Source organism: Passer montanus, unplaced genomic scaffold, assembly GCF_014805655.1.
Source record: "Passer montanus isolate IOZ18808 unplaced genomic scaffold, ASM1480565v1 scaffold27, whole genome shotgun sequence".
NCBI lineage: Eukaryota > Metazoa > Chordata > Aves > Passeriformes > Passeridae > Passer > Passer montanus.
In genome coordinates, this window is record NW_024367372.1 from 2,736,859 (window position 1) to 2,758,551 (window position 21,693).

Sequence of the window (21,693 nt, forward strand, 5' to 3'; positions counted from 1 at the left end):
AACAGCTGTCAGCAAGTCTGTGACAGCAGATGCTGGGATGTTATTCAGTGTGCTGTGGGCTAATCTGCTGCTCTGCCCTCCACAATTACAGTCATTTTTTGCTATCACAGGAGGAAGCTTGGACAAACACTGTGATAAGAATGTGCATCAAAGTTGTCTGGGTCCTTCCAGAGTGAGGAGCCTTAGGCAGATTCTCACTTTTCCAGTCAATTGACTTTATTTAAAGAGCTCTGTCAAGACAATCCATGCTTTGCTTTCCCACTACTCCATGGGCATTGTCAGGGTGGATTGCCTCAAAAGAGCAGGAAAGAAACCTGGGGGGGACAGAGACTGCTTAGAGGTGTCAGCAAAAGGAACACACAGCCTGAACTGCACTCCAGTAATCTCCAGCTACCTGGGCCTTCAGCTTGCTGGGAGGTTGGTGTAAATTGTGACATAACTTGAAAATACCATCTTTTTGTATGTGAGACATGCATTATGTCTTTGGGTATATGAGAAAGGATCTGCCAGCCAATCCACAGGGCTAGCTGCTCCTGAAATCCTTTGGCATCCCAGCTGGAATTCAGATACAGCAAGTGTGAATGCTCAGCCACTAAAACTCAGACTCAGAAGAAGCACCTAATGTAGTCCAGTTTTATGTGGCTCTCTCAGCAGCAGTGCTGGTTGGAGCAGATCTCCCATTCCAGGCTTTGAAAGTTAAAAAGTCACCATTTGTAAGGGCATCTTCTCTCCTTCTTATCTGGAAGTATACAGAGCTGGTATTGCTGAGAGAAACTCACAGGTCATCTTTGGGAGTAATGCCCCCTTGGACGTGATGCCCCTTTGTTTCTTCTCTGTGAGATGAATGTAATTCCTGAGTGAAATGGTACATGGACAAACCCAACACAATTTCTGCTTGCTGACCTGTAACCACATCATTGGACAGTCTGAATTTCAGAATGAACCACCTTAGAAACCTCAGGTTATTTTTATGTCTGCATTTTTTGAATAAAAGCCAAAATGAGTGGAAAGAAAAGTTATTATGGATTTTTACTCAAATTAATGTCCAGTATTGTGGGAAATCCAGCCATTAGAGAACTGACATGACAGATGTGAAATCAGAAGCAAAACTGAAGCTGGTTCCTGGATTTTCTCTGTCCAGTAAAGACTCTTAGAAAAAGTTGCCTGATACGTGGCCTTAATGTGTGAGTCTTCCTCAGAGCTGTCATGCAAAACCACAGTGAATGGAAAGAAGATATTGAAGAGAAATGTTCATATAATCTATTTTAGGACAAGATGAGTGATGTCTTAAAAACGTTTCTGTGCCTGTAGACAGAGTCAAGGTTACTTGCTTAGATACAACATTCACATTGCTGACTTTTTTGGCAAGAAAAATCCTGTTTGTGGTGATGATGTAACTGAATTTAGAAAAATATTGTAGCAAAACACAAAACAGAGAAGGAAAGACTATGTTTATATGGCACTGCATATTGTGGTCAGTCATTATTAAAGGCAAATGCACATTTTGAAAAGCAGTTCAGGTCTCTCAAAAGAATCATCTGTGTGAGCTGACAGGAAAGGTTTACAGAGCAGCATTTCATCATGTTTTCATTGTGTCTGGTGAGGATGCTGTGCAAATTCATTGTTTGCCTTGATCTGGAAAGACCTGCCCCTGGAGAGGAAGAGGAGGAAGCAAGACACAATAACTATGGTTTCTGAGAAACTTTGCAAGGAAATTAAACAATAACAGAGTAGAAGATCGACAATTCTAGGTAAACAAAACATCAATATGTTGATTTTACACGTATGGGAATTTTCATCTGTATGTTATTAAGGTCCCATGGCTTATGCTGTGATTTGTTTTCTCCTTTCAAATCAAGGTAAAGATTTACTGTAGTGTCTGTGGAAGGGATTGACCACAATTCCCATATTAAATACAAAAGTAATATGATTTTCATGGTGACAATCTGCATAGAAAGTTAATTTCTTTTCAATTTCCCTGTGCAAACATACCAACATGGTTTTTTTTGGTTTTTTTTTTTTTGGTTTTTTTTTGTTTTTTTTTGTTTCAGCAACACCTGGGATGAGTCTGTACCACAGAGCAAAGCTGTTGGCTACCCCAAAATGAACTCCTTTGCTTTTTGGTGTACTTACTGCACTTCTGCTGACTCCTGCAGTTTTTTCCCACATTCACTCATGTTTTCCTCGACTTAAAAATTTTCAGCTCCAGTGGAAAACAGAAAATCTGTAGTTTCAGTTTCTACCCCCTTCCCGCCTTGTAATCACTGTGGCCAAAATGGTGATTTCCTGCTTGGTTTCTACTAGAATTTCTTCTAGAATTTAGGACTAGAAAAATAGTTTTGCTGAGGCCATAACCAGATGTTGCTCTGCTGCAGCGTGGCTGTCATGGTCCTGACCACCTCCTGTTTCAGAGATGGGCATCGAGTTGCAATCCCATCCCTCTAGGATAAGATGTGAGCCTCCAACAAATGATCATCCCAGCTCATGAATGCACACAGTGCTCATAAAATCAGAGCTGGAATTCGTAAATTGGCCATAGGTGGTCCCCAGACTGTTGCAATGTGCTGCTCTGTCTGCTGTCATGGCTGCACTCTCTAAACCTCTCTCTCCCCCCGGCCAGACAATCACTTCTTCCAGGATCCACAGAGCAGCACTTACACTGAAATTTGTTCTATTTCATTCTGTTAAACTCACTCGATGCTCTCTCTTGCACAGAATGCAAGATTACCCTGAAGAATAAAATAAAGGAATTAATTGACATTTTAATTAATTGCAAGTTTTAATTAATATTCACCAGAGTGACAAGTGTTCTGGAATGCAAAACAGGAGTAATTTCTGAGGAAAAGGGGAAAAGGCCCTGCAGTTTTTGTTCAGGTTAAATGAAGACCTTGTAGCTGAATATATATCAGGTATTTGCTGACTCCATTCAACACCTGAAGTTTCACTCATTTTGAACCAGCGCAGACAGATCTTTTTTAACAATATCAGGGCTCAGGGATGGAGGACACTGAGTAGAAAGCATGATCTGTAATTTGACCAGCTCCATGTTTAATGCTCTTGGTTGAGCTCAGGCACCACAGAGAGTGAGGCCAGGCAATGGACATGGCAGGTGTCAGGTCCATTCCCTGCCTTCTCCCCCCTTTTGCAGCCTGCCTTCTCCCATGGGCTGAGGTTGTTCCAGGTAGGAGCCCACAGGAGACCTGGAGCCTGTTGATGACTCTGCAGGAGCTGAGGCTGTTGTAAAGTGTTGCATAGATGTGTTGTGTTTTATTTGCATAGTGAGGATCCCTTTCCTGAATTGCTGTAAAAGCTAGCCTGTAATTTTCTCCCTGGCATGAACTATAGCCTTTGATAAACCTGTGAAAGATGGGCTCCTTTTACTCACTGTTGGTAAAGAGGGGGGAATGGAAATTGTCCCTCTATACAATTTAATATTCACTTCATAATGCAGTTTTTATGTCAGCAATACTCCCCTGATTTCAAGGGATTGTGTGCTTACAGGCTGTGACCTTAAAGGATGGGACAGGAATGTACTACAGGCAGGATCAAATGTTTGACAAAATAAAGCAACCAATCTTTTTATTTTTTCCCCCCAGATTTTAAGCAGCTGTAGATCTTCCTGGAACAAGATGAACTAAGAGCAGTGAAGAGCTCCTTGTTCTGCCTTTGCAGCATAAATATCTGTACCTTTTGAAGGGATAATAGAGTATTTCCCAAAATTATCTTACTGCTCAAAAATAGTTCTTAGCTCATTTGACTTCACAGTAGATTTGAAATCATGAAGGTGGAAAAGACTTTGCATTCCTTGGCTGTTCTCTGAAACAGAAATTTCTCTTCCCCAATGGTAGGCATGACCACACATCACATCAAGCTGACTCAGTTATTAATTTTCACTAATAAAAACCTCTCCCTCCTTCCTCTCTCTTCCTTTCCTCCTCACCCCTACCTGCAGCCCAGCAGCCTGACCCTTGCATGAGCCAATGCAGCTTTTTTGCTGCATTCATTTTCTGCCAGGATGGTGAGCTCACTCAGTCCAGCAAGGAAAACCACCCCAGTCACAAAGAAGAGGAACACATAGCTGGGAGAATGGGAAAAAGAAGACAGGTAGGATGCAATGACCATTAGAACCAGACTCTGATACTGTAAAAATTTACCTGGAAAAACTCTCCTGGGTTGCAAATGATCAGTTGCAGCAGCAGAGCAGTCCTGGCAGAGGCTGAGCCTGCTCCTTTGGAGGGCTGAACCTGCTTTTGTTCAGTCATGCTCTCTCATGGATGGTGGTGATGGCTTCCACGTGTCAGGGAATGGTCCCAGTCCTCTGGTGACCTCTGGGTGATGAGAACCCTCTTTGTTTTGAGTCAGGTCTACACTCAAGTGCTTTGGAAGCTGCTTGGAGGAAACTGGGGACCATCCTTGAGTTTCTCTGTCGTTGGTTATGTGATATTACAGTAGAGGTGGAGTAGCTGGAGTGGGACTTCTCTGTCCATGTGGCAGCTAGGCTGTAGGTTACACTGAGGCAAAGAAGAGTTCTTGACTCTTCCACTGTGAGGAAAAGATTAAACTGAAATCACTGAGTAGGAGAACAAGGTAAACAACCACAAAACGTGATCTTTTGGCCACTACAGCACTCCAGAAATCAAGAAAACCAACTGATTTAAGGATGAAAGTACAGTTCCCTCTGTGCATCATCTATGCAAAACCAAACCCTAAACAGCAAAATAATTTACTGTAATCCCATCTTTGCCAATTAAGTGTCTTCTGCTTCTAAATTGAAAGAAACTTCAATGTTAATTTTAAAATATTGCTGGCATTTATCATAGTAATTACTTTAGCCATGTAAAACTCCAGACACCATAAATACTGTTGATACTATAGATTAAATGCTCCCAAGGCACATGTTACTGATGCTACAAAATGCACAAGGAGACAAGGATATTCTCCAAGCTCAGCATTTGTTGGGCTCATGCAAAGCCATTTGAGCACACAGTTGCCTCATCAGATTTTTGAAAATGACTGATGTTCCTTGTCAAAAGCCATCCATCTTTATCAGCGACTGTATTTTGGAGGAGCACACCTGGGCAAACACACTCACGAGCTCTGATACCAACATATGCTTCACTGCAATTACATTTTCCAATCAGTAACTTTTAAAGATGGGAAAAGTTTATTTCAGGGACACTGAATTGCCATGATCTTCACTTGCCAAATTCTCAGACTCTAAAAATCAGATTTCTTTGATCTCTTATAGGTATTGTGGGTATATAACCCATAAATGAATCATTCTGAATTACAAATCAGCTTAGACCTAATCTACTGCTGTGGACCTCTGCACCCAAAAGCAATGAATGGTGTCTGTGTAGGCAGGAAAACACAGAGTCTTCATCAGACACATTTCTCCAGTGGACAGGCTTGGAAAGTTGGAGAGGGTGAGAATTTAGGGATATCAGCAATCAGCTGGGATCTGGTACCAAATCAAACTGTGAGGTACTTGAAACCAGAAACTGGCCAAGTTTACGGAGGTAAAGTGTGACCATTTTTGTAATAATCTAATGTGAATATTATTTATAACACTACTGATTATAGGCACACCTGACAGGGAAACTTTTGCTACCTTTCTGTGAATATTACTAAAGGGTAATATCTTCAAGGAAGTGAAATTGGTTTCTGTTAATTTGGCTATGGTCTCTCCCTGCAGAGAACCTGCCCCTTCACCTGGTGATGGCACGGACAAAGGGGTTTTGGGGTTCTCTTTCAGCAGGTTTTCCTGCTGGCAGGAGGAGGCTGAGTGGAGTCTGCATGAAGCAGGAGCTGGCTGAGCCCTTAGAAGCAGCAAGATGCATGCACAGTGATGTGTATTGAGTAAAATACACATTTATCACTCCATTGCTTTTTATTAATAGGAGGAAAGATACTAAAAAATAACTCAACCCCAAGACACAGAATGGAGATAAAGCTGTTTTATAGCAGCTGAAAGCATGTGGAAAAATTGTTGCGTAGCTGGAACTTATTCGGCACTAGGGAAAATATTTGTTGGGCTGCCAGTAAAACTGTAGAAGAGGAAATGCTTATAAGAAGACATCCAAACAAGCACTGAGCTTCCTTTCCATGAAAATCAAGGTCAAATAGAGCATTTGAAATCATCAGGAACACGTAAAAAATTAGCTCATATTGTTACTGGGAATGATTCAGACAACAATTGGAAATACGTGTTTGTTGTGGTAATCACATTTGTAAGGACCCAAAAATTTTCTGCCACCCATGAAATTGCTCAGGATTTATTTCTTGAGCATTCTGACTGGCACAGCTTGGGCAGAGTTCCCAAAACTCAGCTTGTGTGGCCGGAGGGGTGAGCTCTGCCTGCAGTACTGTCGCTCTTGCTCGTGTTTAGCCCAAGGGGAGATTTCCTTGCCCATCACCTTCCATCCAGGAGAGGTGGCAGCATGCCCTGCACAAACCTGGCCAGCTGCTGCAGTGCAGGGCACTGGAAGGCTGTGTGGATGATCTGACTGCTTTAAAGGATGCAACTTCTGCTGAAGAGAACTGCATCCAATTTGCTTCCATATGGAAGCATTGGCTCAACATTAGCACTTTGTGTCCTGTGGCTGCAGTGGTTTTGTCCTAAATATAACATAGAGACCCAGCTGCTTAGAACATTGATGTAGAAAGTGTTCAGTGGCAGTAAGAAATCCCAGGCAGTCAGTGCACTAGAAAGTTTAGTGTTGTAGGTGGCTTTTGATTTTCCCTGGAGTTACACTGGGATTTTTTCAGATGACAAGCTGACTTCAGGAACAGAATACAAGCTCTGTATATTTTGGCATCATTTGAAACTTTCTTTTATTTTGTATTGCGCTTCACACAAGAGAAATAAGGGGTTTCTTTGCTGTTTTCAAAGCAAAATATGCATTTTGCTCTGTTTCCATGGGCTCTAACTAAGAGTTTTCTGTGATCAGCTTTTGCAGCCAGTGTGTTGCTGGTTTTTTAAGAACTTGTGGTCATTATGGAAGATAAATGACAGTCCTTGGAGCCCATGGCTGAAGCACACATTAGTCACTAGTAAATGATGTATAAAAAATATTCAGCTTGCAAAAAGATAATGGTGGTTCCTATTTGAAAATGCAGAAAAATGCACATATCTGGAGCACAAAAGTGTCTCATCAATATCTCTGTGGGTAGAAAACTAACCTGTCAAGAAGAAAATGTTGAAGAGATGGGGATATTTATGCACTTGCAGCACTGATCGTAATGATCTAAAGGACTATTAAAGCAAACTTAAAACATTAGATACTGGAAGTAGACCACATAATTGTTTTTTTCCATGCAGCCTAGGAACGCTTTAAAAAAATTCAGTAAGGAATTGCTCATTCCACATCTTTGACCTCCAGTGATCCTGCCTTTCTCCATTTCATTGTTATCTGTAAATTTAATAGCCCTTCCTGATTTGACCTTTTACTAACAACCAAGTCCTTCAGCCCCTCCAGTGCTGGAGCTCAGGACTGGGACAGGGAGGGAGCCCAGATGTTCCCTGGCTCTCCTCCCCCAGATGGCAACTCCCAGATGAGACATCAGCCCTGCAGCACACAGAAAATCTCATTGCTTTCCCAGAAGGGGGCAATTCTGCCTTTTCCCCTGGTGGGGAAATTTGGTGCAGTTATCCCCCTGCAGGGCTCCAGCCCCCAGGCTGGGCTTGGCACCAGGCTGAGTTGAGTGTCCCATCACAGGGCCAGGATGATGGTGTGTGGTGGGAGAGGGACCTGCCTGCCAAGAAGGGGGAATCCACTTCTAGCCAGTGACTTAAATCCTTGTGGACCTGTTTTTCTCACCTTCCACTCCTGTGTCTGTAAACCAACCTAAGGCAGAACCAATTCTCTGTGGGTTACCAATAGAGCTGAACTGGTTTGCTGTTGTTGTGGCTGTTGGTGCTGCTGGCAGACCCAGAGCCTACTTGATCCACTCATCTAGAAACCCCCAAATATCGATGTATATCTATAAATTACCCAGCTTGGTTTTCTGCTGGTTGTGTGAGATCAGCAGGAGACCCTCCCTGGAGCAGGGCAGCTCAGGCAGCAGGAGAATGGGAGGAAAGGAGTCAGGGGGTGGACACTGCAGGACCACCCCTTCCCAAGTCAGTGAAACTCTGAAGCAGCCCATCTGTGCTTTTGAACTAGGTTTACCCACTTGGAGAGCTGGGACTCAGACCCAGATAGAAAAGTCAATCGACCAGGTTAATTTTAATTTTCTTTTTCATTCATAACTACAAAATCTGCAGAAAAGCTGAAAAATGGCAATACAAACTCCTTCACAAGAGGCCTTTCTGCATGTGCAATGCTCTCTTGTCACTCTGTGCCTCTACTGACTGATCTCAGAGAGAAATATTCACCTTTAATTCCTCCCTGGCTCTCTCTGCTCTGAAGGGGGTGATGCAACACCACAGACTGAAGGGTTATGTATTCCTCCTTTTACAGGAAAAGCCTGTAAGGTGCAAAAGAAAAATCATTCTGTGGCTCTGGACATCAGTAAATGATGTATGTCAGTCTGTCAGGTGCTGCCCAGCTGCTCAGAACAGAACCTGGGGTCTTCAGCTGCCCTCAGCTGTGCCTGAAGTGTCTGTCACAGCTCTCCTGTTGCAGCAGAGATAACACTGACTCTGAGTGCTTCTCTTCATCCTCTACAGCTGGGAAGGCTCTCAGAGCTTTGAAATTTTGATCTTGAGTCCTTCTTTCCAACTTTTAAAACCCGTGGAAATTTTGTGTGAAGGGGAGGCTTGGAGAATTCATCTTTCTCCTGCCAAAGGTGCCCCTGTGGTCTGGACCTGTGGGGGTTGGAGGTTTAACTCTCAGCAGAGCTGGGAGAAGCTTTTTGGTACTGCACAGCAAAACAACAAATTGAACCTGCCCACCCTCTGACCTGCTCAGCTCTGCTGGAATGAGAAGCAGTCAAATTCAGCGTGCTGCAACTTTATTATCAGAAAACAGAACGAAATCTCTTTAGCAACACGTTATTTACTTCAGAAATAACCTTGAGTTGTCAGCTGGAGAGAAATATGCTCCTTTTCTGTATCCACTTCGCATTTCCCTGGCTTCCAAGGCTCAAATCTGAGGCAGTTTCTGCTGCTGTGGGAGAAACAATAGCCTGTGCTGAGTGCCTGGTAAAGGTATTTATAGGTGTACATTTAGAGTCAAAGAAAGTGCTGTAGCATTATGTTTCCTAGACACAAAGAACAGCTCCATGTTTTCAGCTAAAATGTTTTTTATTTGAAATGAAGACAGCATCATAAAAAGTAGAAAATCCAACTCACACTGAGGAAGCTTGCTGAGCATTTTTCTTGTGAACTCTGCTGCAGGAACAATGACAGCAAAATTGGGTTTTTTTTGCCAGGAGTACAGGAAGATACTTTAGGAACTCAGTCCCCAGCTAGCAAAGGTATTTACCTCATGTCTGCCTATTAGAGCAGGTTGGAAAAGGTACTTGCTGTCATTCATGACATTTCTATTTTGAAACAGTGGGTATGAAGATACCCTGAAGTTTTCACTGAAAAGGGGAAGGTGGGAGGGATTCTGGAAGTGCCATCCTCTTGTTCATATCTCTTGCCCTCCTCTGTCTCCCTGCTGCCACACTGCTGGGCTATCTGGGGTGGAAACAACCTTCCAGGCTGTCTTACTTTGCATGAAAGGTTTTATATTTGTGCCCTGCATCCTACAGATTAAGGAAGATTTATACAAAGAAAGGAGAGTAGAAAAACAATTAAATAGACTGGAACCTGCCTGGATTAACTTATGTAAAACAAACAAAACTCCCATAGGTGTCAATTGGAAATATTTTAAATTTAATACATCCTTGTAGTTTGAGTAAAGTCAACACAAGCAGTTGACTGTTGAGATTAAAAAAAAATATAAAACACAAACCTCAGCCAGCAGAAATCATCACAAAATTATTTTAAATGTTTCATATGTGGGGCTGAAGTGCAGCCATGTACTGTTATGGGGAAAATAAAAGCACAGCGAGGCAGGATGCTAAGGGAAGTCTAGTAAAGGTTTTATAGTTTCTCTCTATGGCCAAGATGATTTTATAAGGCAAATTTTCTATTGCACATCTCAGCAAGTTGCCCCTTACCCACTGACAGTCCTTGTGCCTTATGTATTTTTCTCTTGTTCCATTTTCTTCCCCTCTAAGGAAGAGAAAAAGTGATCTCTGAGCAGTTTAGTGAGAACACAACTTTTGGGATGCTGGGAGGCAGCTTATGGTGGAGTTGTTTTGGTGGCCAAGGAAATGAACTGGAGGAAGATTCTTTCCTGAGGCTTGTGGCCCTTTCCAGTCCTGGTGAATCTCTCCTGGCAGTGCCTGGAAGAGAAGAACAAACTGTGCCCTAAAGGAGCTGTGTGGGACCCTGCCCAATCTTCACTAGATACACTGGGGGAAATTCAAAGTTTCTGAGCTCAGACAAATGGCTTCTAGCCTGTGATCATTGCCTGGAAATTAAAAGGTTACAAGACAGACAGTGGCTTTTGGAAAATAATGTCCTGTAAAATACTAAAAAATTGGGCTAATTAAAGCTACACCATCCTTTGGGAATGGGTCATTTGTATGTTTGTTCCAAGACTAAATTTGGATTTTGGTGGATGTTTGCCAGCAGTGATGAGTAGGTTATATATTTGTTTTAAAACATCTCCAGAATTTCAGCTTGCAAATGGAAGTGGAGAAAAGAGGCAGACTTTACTGGAATAAATAAAACCCTGTGGTCTAATGTGTCATTTGAATAAATTACATTAATTACATAATACCTTGGAAATGTTTTTGTGCTGGATTTTGACAGGGTTGGCCTCCAAATTATAAACTACACTGGAGAAGTTATCATTAAATTGAAGACCCTGCGTCACATCAGCAAAGCAGCACTATCAGCATCACATTTTTGTTAATTTCTGGTGCAAAGCCAAACAAAGCAGTAAAATTGCAGCATGGCAGGGGAAAGAAAGGCAGTGGAAGCAGCCTCTGCAGTACCTACACTGTCCTTTTAGAAAAATACCTTCGGGGAAGTGGGAGGTGTTTGCCACACCAGGTAATTCTTCTTCCAGTGCTCAGGAATTGACACCAGAGTAATGAAGTGCAGGGTGTTTTCATTCATTCAAACAGCTCAAACAACTCAATGCTCTCAGCTTTCAGGCATCCCATTCCTCCCTCCTCAGAGGCAGCACAGACCCTGCCATGGAGCAGGAAATCCCACTGCTGGCTGGGCGTCCAACACCTCCCTCACCATGCCTGGATCACTGGAACATTGCTTCTTTAGGTCCTTCTCTTGATTTCTTTCAAAGAATAAGTATCCACATCCTGAAATCCTGAATCACTTTATCAAAACAAGAGGGAAGGTGAGGCTGCCTTGGTTTGAAGCTGCTCTCCTGGTGCACTGTGGGGAGCAGATGGCAATTCATGCAGCGAGATCATCCTTACCCACAGACCTCTCAGAGAGCAGAGAGGCTGAATCAGAGAGTCCTGATTGCAAATTGTCATCAAATATCCACTGGGGTGGGCCTGTTTTATGCTTGCCATCTCTTCAGACTTTCCTGCCTCCATCCTGGCAGCACAGGGGTGATGGTGCTGAGAGCTGGCATGTGCTGGGAGTCTGACAGCCAGCTCTGGGAGGGGAGCTGGCAGCATCCTCCCTGCTCCATGGAGGCCTTGTCATGGGATAATAAAATATTCACGTGTGAGAGACATGTATTTCCCTCACACTTGGGCACTGCAGGTCAGAGCTTGTTCTCAGTGGTGAGGCACAAATCCCAAATAGCTGCTTTGCCTGTGAATGGGTGTGTGAGATTCTTTTTGCATCAGTGTGAGAGGTATCAGGGAATCTGATGCCTTCTACAAACTATTTGGAAGCTGTTGGTTCAGGAGGAGAACCATTGCCAGGCTTTGGGGATTGCTATTTATACATGTATTTTAAACAGCAGTTGTTCTCGGAAAAACTGATTTAAAAATAGCATTATGCCTTTGTATTCCTCTGATTGCCAGATGAGATGCTCTGAGTTCCCAAGGATTTGTTTGGGTTTATTCCTCTCTTAGTGCCAACACTAGAAATTCAATCTCAGTTCTGACAGCAAACTACATCCTTGTCTTCTCACATATCCTCACCAGTAATAAAAACCTAAAGATCAAAGCATGCCCTTGGTGACACCTCTACAACCTCTTTATTTGCAGTGATCAGCTCTCAGCTGGAATCCTGTCAGCACTTCTGTCCTGGGTGCCTGAGGAAGGGCAGGAACCAGATTCCTCCTTGTGTTTTGCCTTCCTCGACAGCAAAAGAAAACCAAGTGCAAGACAATCTCAAAATGAAGGAATGGGGATGTGATTACATGTGGTAGTACCTCACTGTTACTGGGTGTAGGATTATGTCAGTGTTCACCTGCTGAGAAAGTGCTGATTTTGTCTTTAGAGAAAAATTTTACATTTCAGTGCACCTGGACTGAGAAGTGCCAAAGTTGCTGTTCCCAACAATTGTCTTTTAAGCCCAGGGAGCAGAGGAAATGAACTCTGAAGCCTCTAATCCATGGCTTCAAACCTGAGGAGTTCAAACTCCAGTGTCACTCCCTCAGGCTGCAGCTCATTCTCTCCCCTCACACCACTGTCCTGGCCCCAAAAGGACACCCCCCCAGAAAACAGGCTGAGACACCCCATCACACAGGCTGCTCAAGCATCCATGAGCACTTCAGACATGACATGGCAAATTTAATAACTTATTGAAGCAGGTCCTATGGGCATCCAGGTCGTGCTTTGTGCCCTGGAGGTGGCAGGGAGGGCTTGCAGTGCCCTGTGGCTCTGAGCCATGCCTGGAGAACCTTGCAGCTCACAGGGATGCCCATGCTGTGCTGGCTGCAGCTTCCAGCCCTCATCTTGCTGGCACCAAAGCTGTGCCCAGCCTTGGATGTAAATTTAATCTTGTTGGGAGCTAATGGAGTGAGGAATTTGACACACCTTTTCCTTCTCTCTAGATGGGAGCCATATGGCTCCTGACTCTTACAGCGTTCCTCAGGCTGGAGATGAATGAGTATTAACATATGTTCCCTGGAGTAATTAAAGATGTGATCATAAACAGAGTCTGACTCACTGAAGGCAGAATGTTGTTATCAGGGAAAAACTGAAGTCGGGACAGTGCTTCAGAGGTGAGCACCTACCTGGGGTCCCAGGTGCAGGTAAGGGTGCAGGAGTTTGCATTCAGCATTGGTAATGAGCACACCAGGAAAAAAGAGGGAGATGTGTTTGGTGTAAAACCCATTACCTTAAAGCACTCGTAAGGAAATTTGAATTAAAGCATTTCAAGGGTTTGGACAGATGTGGCTGCTGCAGCTTAGCTTGGTGAGGCAACTCACTGAGCCAGAGGAGTTTAGTTCTGTGCCCAAGTCCTAAGAAATTCCAGTTGCTGAACAGAATTTGAGGGATGTTTGAGAACTTCCCTGGGAAGCACCTGAGGACTGCATAGCTCTGCAGACAGAGAAGCAATCTCTAAGGCTGGGGGAAGAGGTTTTCTGTGTCTCAGAAAAGAGCTGTGTTCCACAGCCTCGCTCTACCAACAACAGAGACACAGAAGTATTCAAGGGAAATTCAAGTAACCCATCATGGAAAGCTCTCTGAAAAAGGAAGACGTTTCCTGTTTCCCATCTCTCCTGAGAGGACAAAGTGACTGGGTGTGAGTGAGAAACCACAATGGTTAATGGCTTAAACACTGTTAAGATCATTGGAGGTTTTTAGAGCAAAGGACAAATTTTAGGAAACTAAACTATGAAAGGTTAATCTGAACCCAAGGAGAGGTTTGGCAGTGCTGAGTTTATGGTAGGACTTCATGAATTTAGAGATCTTTCCCAACCTGAACTGTTCTATGTTTCTGCGAAGATGGTGGGAAAACTAATAATATAAAACATAGGAGAATTTCACCTCAGGAAATACAATATTAATAGAGGTATAGGGTATTTTAAAGGTTTCAAAGTGAAAATTTTCAGTTGGTGTTAATGAGAATTACAAAGCAGGTGTTCTTCAATTGATCAAAGGTTCTTCTTGCTTATGACTGGGAAATTATAGACAAGGTGTGTTGACTTCTCCAAATTAATGAGATATAGTAATGGAAAAAAAATAAAAAAAGAAACAGGCTATTAAAACCGAGCTAACATCAATAACCTCCCCCCATGATGAAACATATCTCTTTGAATTTTATGCTTGATCTGGTGGCATCAGCTACTTTATTTCTTGTTTCAGAGAACAGACATTTTTATTTAAATTACTTTTGTAGAGAATTTCCAAATGTATCATAGGTCAAAAGGCAAGTAGAATAAAAGGCAAATTCAATATAAATAATTTTTTGCAAGTATTTTGCTTAGTGAATGATGAACCAGAATAACAGAACAGATTTAGATCTTCTGCCCCTCTAGGTCATGATATATTACTGCCTGCAGGTCCATTCCCATTCTTTACCCACTCATGTATCCATAAAATGTCTTGGAAAAAAAAGTGAGTAATTACCCAAGTCCTGTTGTCCAGGGACTGTCAAATGGGTGGAGAAAAAAATGCATCAAATGTAAATGTAAACTCCACTCTGCAATGTGATGGTAGGGCATGATTTGCATAAATATTGTTTGCAAAGAGCAATTAGCACTTCATTTACATGCAGTGAAGTAGCAATTTGCACATTTTCAGGAAACAATTTCTTTACCCATATGTGCAAATTTTGTGCACTCTAATTGACATGCTAATAAAAAGATCTTAATAGACCAATTTTTTTTTATTTTACATCACAGTGTTCTGAAATATTGATTCACTCTCCTGAAATATTGATTCAGTGGGCTATTTGTAAAAACAGAAAAATGCAGATTTGAATTTTTAAACTTGCTTTCTAGAAAAAAAATCAAAATTAATTTTAGATGTCTGCAATCTTCATGCTCTTTAAGTGGTATTTTAATGGGTATTTTTGTCAGATAAATATAATAAGCATTATTAAAAAGCATTAGCAAATTCAGTCTCCTAATCTGCAATAACAATGAGTATATTTGCATATTGCAGTATGGAAATAATACAGTCCATTTCCTTGTGTCAATATCACACTCAATTCTCCATTAAATGTTAATAAAAGTACTTCACATTTATATAGTATTTTCTCCACAATGAAGAAACTTCCTAATTAAGAGACAAATTTCATACTTACAGCAAATAGAGAGAATTTTTATAAACAACAAAAATTTACTTGGGAGTTGGACAGGAAAAGAGCAGCCCAGTGAGTTCAGCCAGCTGTTGTCAATGGACATTTCTGGCCTTTGCAGCAGGAGAAATTGATATTAAGTGATTTATTTAGACCTCCTGCAGCTGTGTCACTAACAATTGCTCTGCTTGTTTAGTTTCCTTCACTATTCTGTCACTTCTCCTATGAGATGCACATTTGGGAGGAGGTAGGGATTGGAGCTCCCACAGAAGTTGGGTTGTACTGTGCTTGGTAGCTTTTGGAGGAGAGAAATCTTTTGGGCCAAGATTGCTGATATTTGGAACATTGCATTTTTCCCTTCTCAGTCTGAGTCTCCTGGAAGGGGTTATTTTTGGAGGTTGTTCAGTTGCCCATCCTGGAAGGGTAAGCCTTAGGACACAGCAGCAGAGGATGCAGATGTTCATGGATCTCCCTGCCAGGCAGGCTGGACACAGGCTGCCCCTGCTCTGCAAGCCTTGTAACAACATCTCCTGCACAGCAGGTCCCAGCAGGAGCCTCTCAAATGGAAATATTTGCTAAATTTTCCCTAGTTATGAGTTCAGGCAGTCAAATGCTCAAAATTCTGCCTGTTACTCTTCAGAGGCAGTGCAAGTGAAACATCCAAAACATCACAGGGCACCTTTGAAAACCTTCCTCATACTGTGCATTTTAATAAAAGGCATTATTTATCAATCTTTGAACGATCACAAGGAAAATGAATAGCAAATATGACAACAAACAGCAAAGCCCCCACTAAATCCCAGTTTTACGTGCTTATTAAAGTAATTGTTACAATAATCATCTTGTATTCTTTGCCTTTTCATCTCTGTCACAAGAGAAGGGATCATTATGGTTGCACCCAGGAGTGTGACATTCAGATCTATTTTGAGGTCTCATTATTGTTGGTGTTGTCTTTTTACTTCACAAATCACATATTTATATTTCATCTCCTGTGTCAGGTATTCAAAGCTCTGCTTTGATCAGTGTAAATTGCATGTGCCCCCCACATAAGGTGGGACCTCTGTTTGAACCCACAAAGTAGTTAATTTTGAGATCTCATGTGAATCTCTGAGTTACTCATCATTGGTTTACTCTGTTTTTATTTAATAATTTTTTCTTCTTTTTCTGGTTTTTTTTTTTTTTCCCTATTTTTCTTCTTTCTTCTCTTATTCTTCTTTGACTCATTTTTATTTCTAGCATCCTACAGAACCTCTGAGGCCTTTGGCAATATTAACCCCTGATGCAGCTGTGTCCCAGCCATGCAGTAAGTTCTGGGGTGCTCAGGAGTTACCCAAGCAGTGGGTGTTTTCCTTCCTGTACAGACATTTAAACTAAAAGTCCACCATATAATTTTGTACATTACAGACAAAAAATACCCAAATGAGAAGGGGCATAAATATCTGAACCATTAATGTTTCTATAGCCTCAGTGGGACCACATTTTGCAAATGCCTTGTAACACTACAAGAGAGGCTAATGATAAGAAAGCAGTAATGATATGAGAAATTTAGGAGTCCTCTGACCTTCAGAAAGACCATGGGTTTATTGTTTGCAAAATAAGTAGATTTATCCAGCTTTCTGTTGGCTAACAATAACTATATCCAGTGACAGCTAGTGATCCATGAGCAGGAGCAGCCGTGGCCAGCCTGAGTAGGTAGCTGGGAGGTACCTGGGGCTTGGGCTGCAAGATGGAAACTGAGCTCTGCAAAACCACCTGGGTTATGTGGTTTCATCTGCTGAGTTGCTAACTGCACCAAGCCAGGAATGAGATTATTTAAAAAAAAAAAAATCCCCTTCTTTCTCAGCAGCCTTGAGAGATGATGTACCAGGTCAGAGCTCCTGCTGGCTGTTTTTAGGTTGGTTCCAGAACCTTCAGCTGAGAAGCTGAGCTGAGGAACATCGCTCTCCATCTCACACATGAGCAACGTGACTAGTGAAGCCACAATGCAAGACACAGCTGTTTGAGCCACACTCATCTGATTTCCCACTCTTTGTATGTGGTGTTTTACTGGGGCTGCTCTCAGCTGTCACAGCTACCTGCCCAATGTGCATTTTGGTGGGGGGACTGAAGCTGACAGTCTTTAGGATGCTGAGTGGGCTGTGACATGATTGGGGGATAAAGAAGCCACAAGGCCCTTGTGCTTTACCCTTTAGTTATGGCTCCAGAATCATTTTAAATCTAGTTTTGCCCATTACAGCTGCATTGCCCCATCTACAGCCAGTAGAATAACCACATCTTAATGTTTTGGGTTTTTTCTTGCCACCTCATCAGAAGTAAACAGTCACCATGAAGTTCCTCCTGTCTCCAGGAATTAAGGATGTTCTTCTGTCCTGATTTATTCACTTTTGAGACAGAGTTTAATTTTGCAAAACGTCTCTCTCCTCAGTCTTTGCATTTATTTTTGGCAGGAGCAGTTGCCTGCGGCACGAGCACTGAAGACTGGCTCAGTGTTAATAGTTGTCAGGGAAAATGAAGAGGCTATTTCTCACAGCAGACTTTCACCCTGCATGACAAATGCTAGTATGAGCAGATTAAAAATCAGTGCATGGTACAATATGTCACACATAAAGCAACTCCATGTTATTAATTGGCATGCTACCCATTAGCTGCTCTCAGTATGAGCCTCCGTGAGAGGAACAGGAGCTGGTGAAACCAGGTGGGTCAGAACCTCCTTTGGTATAAAGTGCAGCAGTGATGGAACTAATTGAGGTATTCTGATTCATAGCACCCAGTTGCTTGAATAAGGGTTTGAGATGCTTTCCCCCTCCACTAAAATGTGATTCAACCTGCATTTCATTAAAATGAATAGCAGAGATACTCTGTGATATGTGTTCCCCTGAACCCTAAACCCTTTTTAATCACAATGGGTCATTTAAAACCATGATGTGATTTTTTCTTCTTTTCTGCTGTTTTTGTGACAGATCCTTAATTATTGACCTTGAAAATTTCCCAAGGAAGTTACTCAGTCTTAGGATATAAATTAGTTTCTGCACACAAAAATGGGTTTACAAAGCAAACCAAATCAGCAAATGATGAAGTTCATTTTCCAAGTCATATTAAGGCTGGGAATTGTTTCAGTAATCTTCAGGAAAAAACTAAAAACCTGAACATCATTTTCAACAGGTTCAGAGTTGGAATAGCAGCGATGCAAGTGCTGGGCATCCCCTACACCAGACTCTGTGGCCAGCCTCCCTTCTGCAAAGTTTCCATCACAGGTAAAGGCCTCAGGATAAAACAGCTTGGAGGTCTTCCCTAACATTGGTCCTAGACTTCTGCATGCTGTGAGAGTTACCTGGTTAAAGACACTTTTCTGTGAGGGGTGTGAGAGGGATCAGGGACAGCCCAAGGACGCTGTTGCCGCGTGGCAGGAGAGGCACAGCCTCACCTGCCCTTTCTGCTCAGTGCCTCTCATGCCTCAGGGACGTTGGAAAGGGGCACAGCACAGCCTTGTGCCAGGGGAAGTAGTGCCTTCCACTGATTGCACAGGTAGGAAAGAGCAGTTCAGATAGAGCAGAACCCTGTAACACACTTTGGTGTAGCACACAGGGGACTTTTGGGTGTGAATGGCTGCAGGTATAGAAGGCACAAGCTCTGAAGAGTTTTAAGCAGACAGGACTGCTCAGACACACAAGACCTCAGTGACTGCTTGACTTGTGGTTATGGTGGTATTGCAGCCCTTGGCAGTCACAGGTTAAGCTGCAGATGTAAGATGTTGGTGTCATATGTAATGACCCCATTTAATCTGAAGTTGGGGCAGAGTTATATTTATCCTCAGGCTGGGTTTTATTGTTTGGACACTGTGGGTTCCTAATTTATTAATCTCTCTTCTGTCATCTTTTTTTTCCTCCCTTTCATTCTTTTAAGCAGTCTCCAACTCTCCCTTGCTTTCCCAACATCTCGATGCCAGAAGAAAATTCACATTCACTCCTGAAGCCTGTTTTTCTGATGCACTCTTCACCTGTGCAGAACCTGGGATCAGAACCTTACAAGAGTTTGTCCTACCCTTGTCATTACCTCTATCATCCTCAAGACAGGACAGCAGAGGCAGTTGACCAACTCATGTGCCCTTTTGGGGCCACATTCCTGTCACAGCTCTCACAGGCTGCAGGGTGCTGTGGAGTCTGACACGCACAAGTCACCCAGAGATTTGTGTTAATAATGCTCTGAAAATCTCAAGCCTTTTTATTATTATTCTTATTATTTTATTTAATTTTTAAAATGTATGTCTTAGCCACAGCCTGTGCTTGTTCAGTTCAGAATGTGAACATTTGTTTTTTTGTGGCTATCAGAATAGAGAGGTTATTCTATCTGGACACATTCATGATATTCAGTTGTTTCCTGATAACTGCTCCATTAACATCTGTCAGCATGGCACCCTCTCTGCTCATAACCTCCGCACAGACCAGACAGCTTTCCTGGCAGAAGGGACATGCTTATAAGAAAGTAAAAGGCAAAATGTCAGCATGTTCCCAAATGAGATGCCCTGGGAGATTCATGACACAGTGGTAGCTGTGAAGAGATGCAGATGTGACAGGTGGCTGACAGTTTGGTACTTTGTCTATAATCCTTCTGAACTAGTGGCAGAGACTTTCTTAAATACAGTGATTACCATGAGAAACCTCTCCCTGAAAGTGTTGTTTACATCAACAACCATAAGATGATAAGTGACAGGCCTGGGTCCTTTCCATTAGTTTCAGGGACAAATATCATAGGTCAAGACTTTTGTAGTAGTAGTAATAATAATAATAATAATAATATCAACAACAGCAACAATGGATTAATATAATAATAAAACAGACCAGTGAGTCTGAATAAAATAGAACAGAATCTGAGTAAAACAGACTCCAAAGCCTGGGGCAAACTGCATTTGCTAAACCATTTGGTAAAAATAGGCAGATATTTAGGCTAAAGTAAATCAGGCAGAAGTTGCCTTTGAGTGTCTGAAGGATGGCTCAAAAGCAGCCATTTGGACTGCCCAGAATACAGACATATTACTCCCTGGGCATCCTTCTGCAGAGGCACTGCTGTGGCTCTGTGCTTCTCTCCAGAAATAAGCAGAGCATTACTGGTAGCAAGGTGGTAGCCACCTTCTAGACATGCTGCTGCTATTTTTCTTGGATCACAGAAATGATATATCCAAGGTAAAATAAATATAAAAACAAATAAAACTGCTCTCAAAAATGTTTTTGTCTGAATAATTAATTCCTCAGCAAATTTTCTCGTAATAAAACATGTCCTAATGAGCTACCAGGAGGAGAGGAAATTCATCACTTACCTCACAAATATCAACTTGAGAGCACTGCTCATGTCAGATGGCATAATTAATGACTTGAGAGGGAGCATGGAGCAGCACAGCCAAAAACACCATCCCCATCAGTCATTCCACATCAGCCCAACTCATCCATGTTACTTGATCTACAGAGGATTAGCCAGGCAGCTAGAAGGAGATATGGGGCTGAAGGGAATACAGGCAAACATGGTATATCTAATCTTGATTTATCCTGGTTGGCTTCCTGCTTATCACTGAGTTGGTCATGCATTGTGTTTTATTTTTGTGGCTTTTCTTTTTTTCCCAGAGAAATAAAATTTACAAACTTTGAACTTCACCCTCCCTGATGCTGAGCAAGACAATCTTCATCCCCATGTCAGAACATGGTTCTCTTGGGGGATCATTTTCTGTGCAGCAGGCCTGGGTGGGTGCACAGAGGGGGTGAGAGCTCTCTGTGCTGTGGTGAGAGGGGAGGTTGTGGTCAAGGTGATGCTCATGGGGGGTGCAGCAGGAACACATCTGAACTGTTCCTGTGGTGGCACCAGTAGTGCTGGGGGAAGCTGCAGCCTCCTTTCATCCATCTCTTCTCTCTTCCTGCAGCTGCAAGAATTGCCCCACTGCTTCCTGCACGGGTCTGCTCTGGGGGCAAACCCCTCCTAAGGACATTCACAGGAGCCAAGGCATGGGGGATGCTTTGGAGGGACAGCTCTCCCCACTTGGATGGGAAAGCTGAGACACCAGGCTGGTGCTGCCAGCTTGGCAATGAGAACCTGAAATGGCCAAGGGGGTCAGACCAAAGGGTGATCTCATCTCCAAGGCCTGCCAGGAGCAGGTGCTTGCTTTAGGGAAGAATAGAGGATTCTGGAGATGTAGAGGGATCATTTTGTGGCTCCACCTTCCCAGCAACCTGCTGTGAGGGAATCCTGAGCTGAAGGTTACTTCCCGGCTCTGCATTTCTCAGGTCCTTATGGAACTCTTTTTACCATTACTTTACCTAATATCTTTTGGCACCAGCATTTATTTTTGCCCTCTGCAGAGTGCTGTGATGTGTGTCACAGAACAATTATATGAAGTGAGAAAAATGTGCATCTTTTCCTGTGTTTCAGACTTTCTGCCTGGCCTGTATATCTCATGTCCTCCATTCCCTGTGATAAGAGAATCCACTTTGTCTTTCTCCCTCAGTTTCACCACGCTGCGAAAAGTAAGCCTA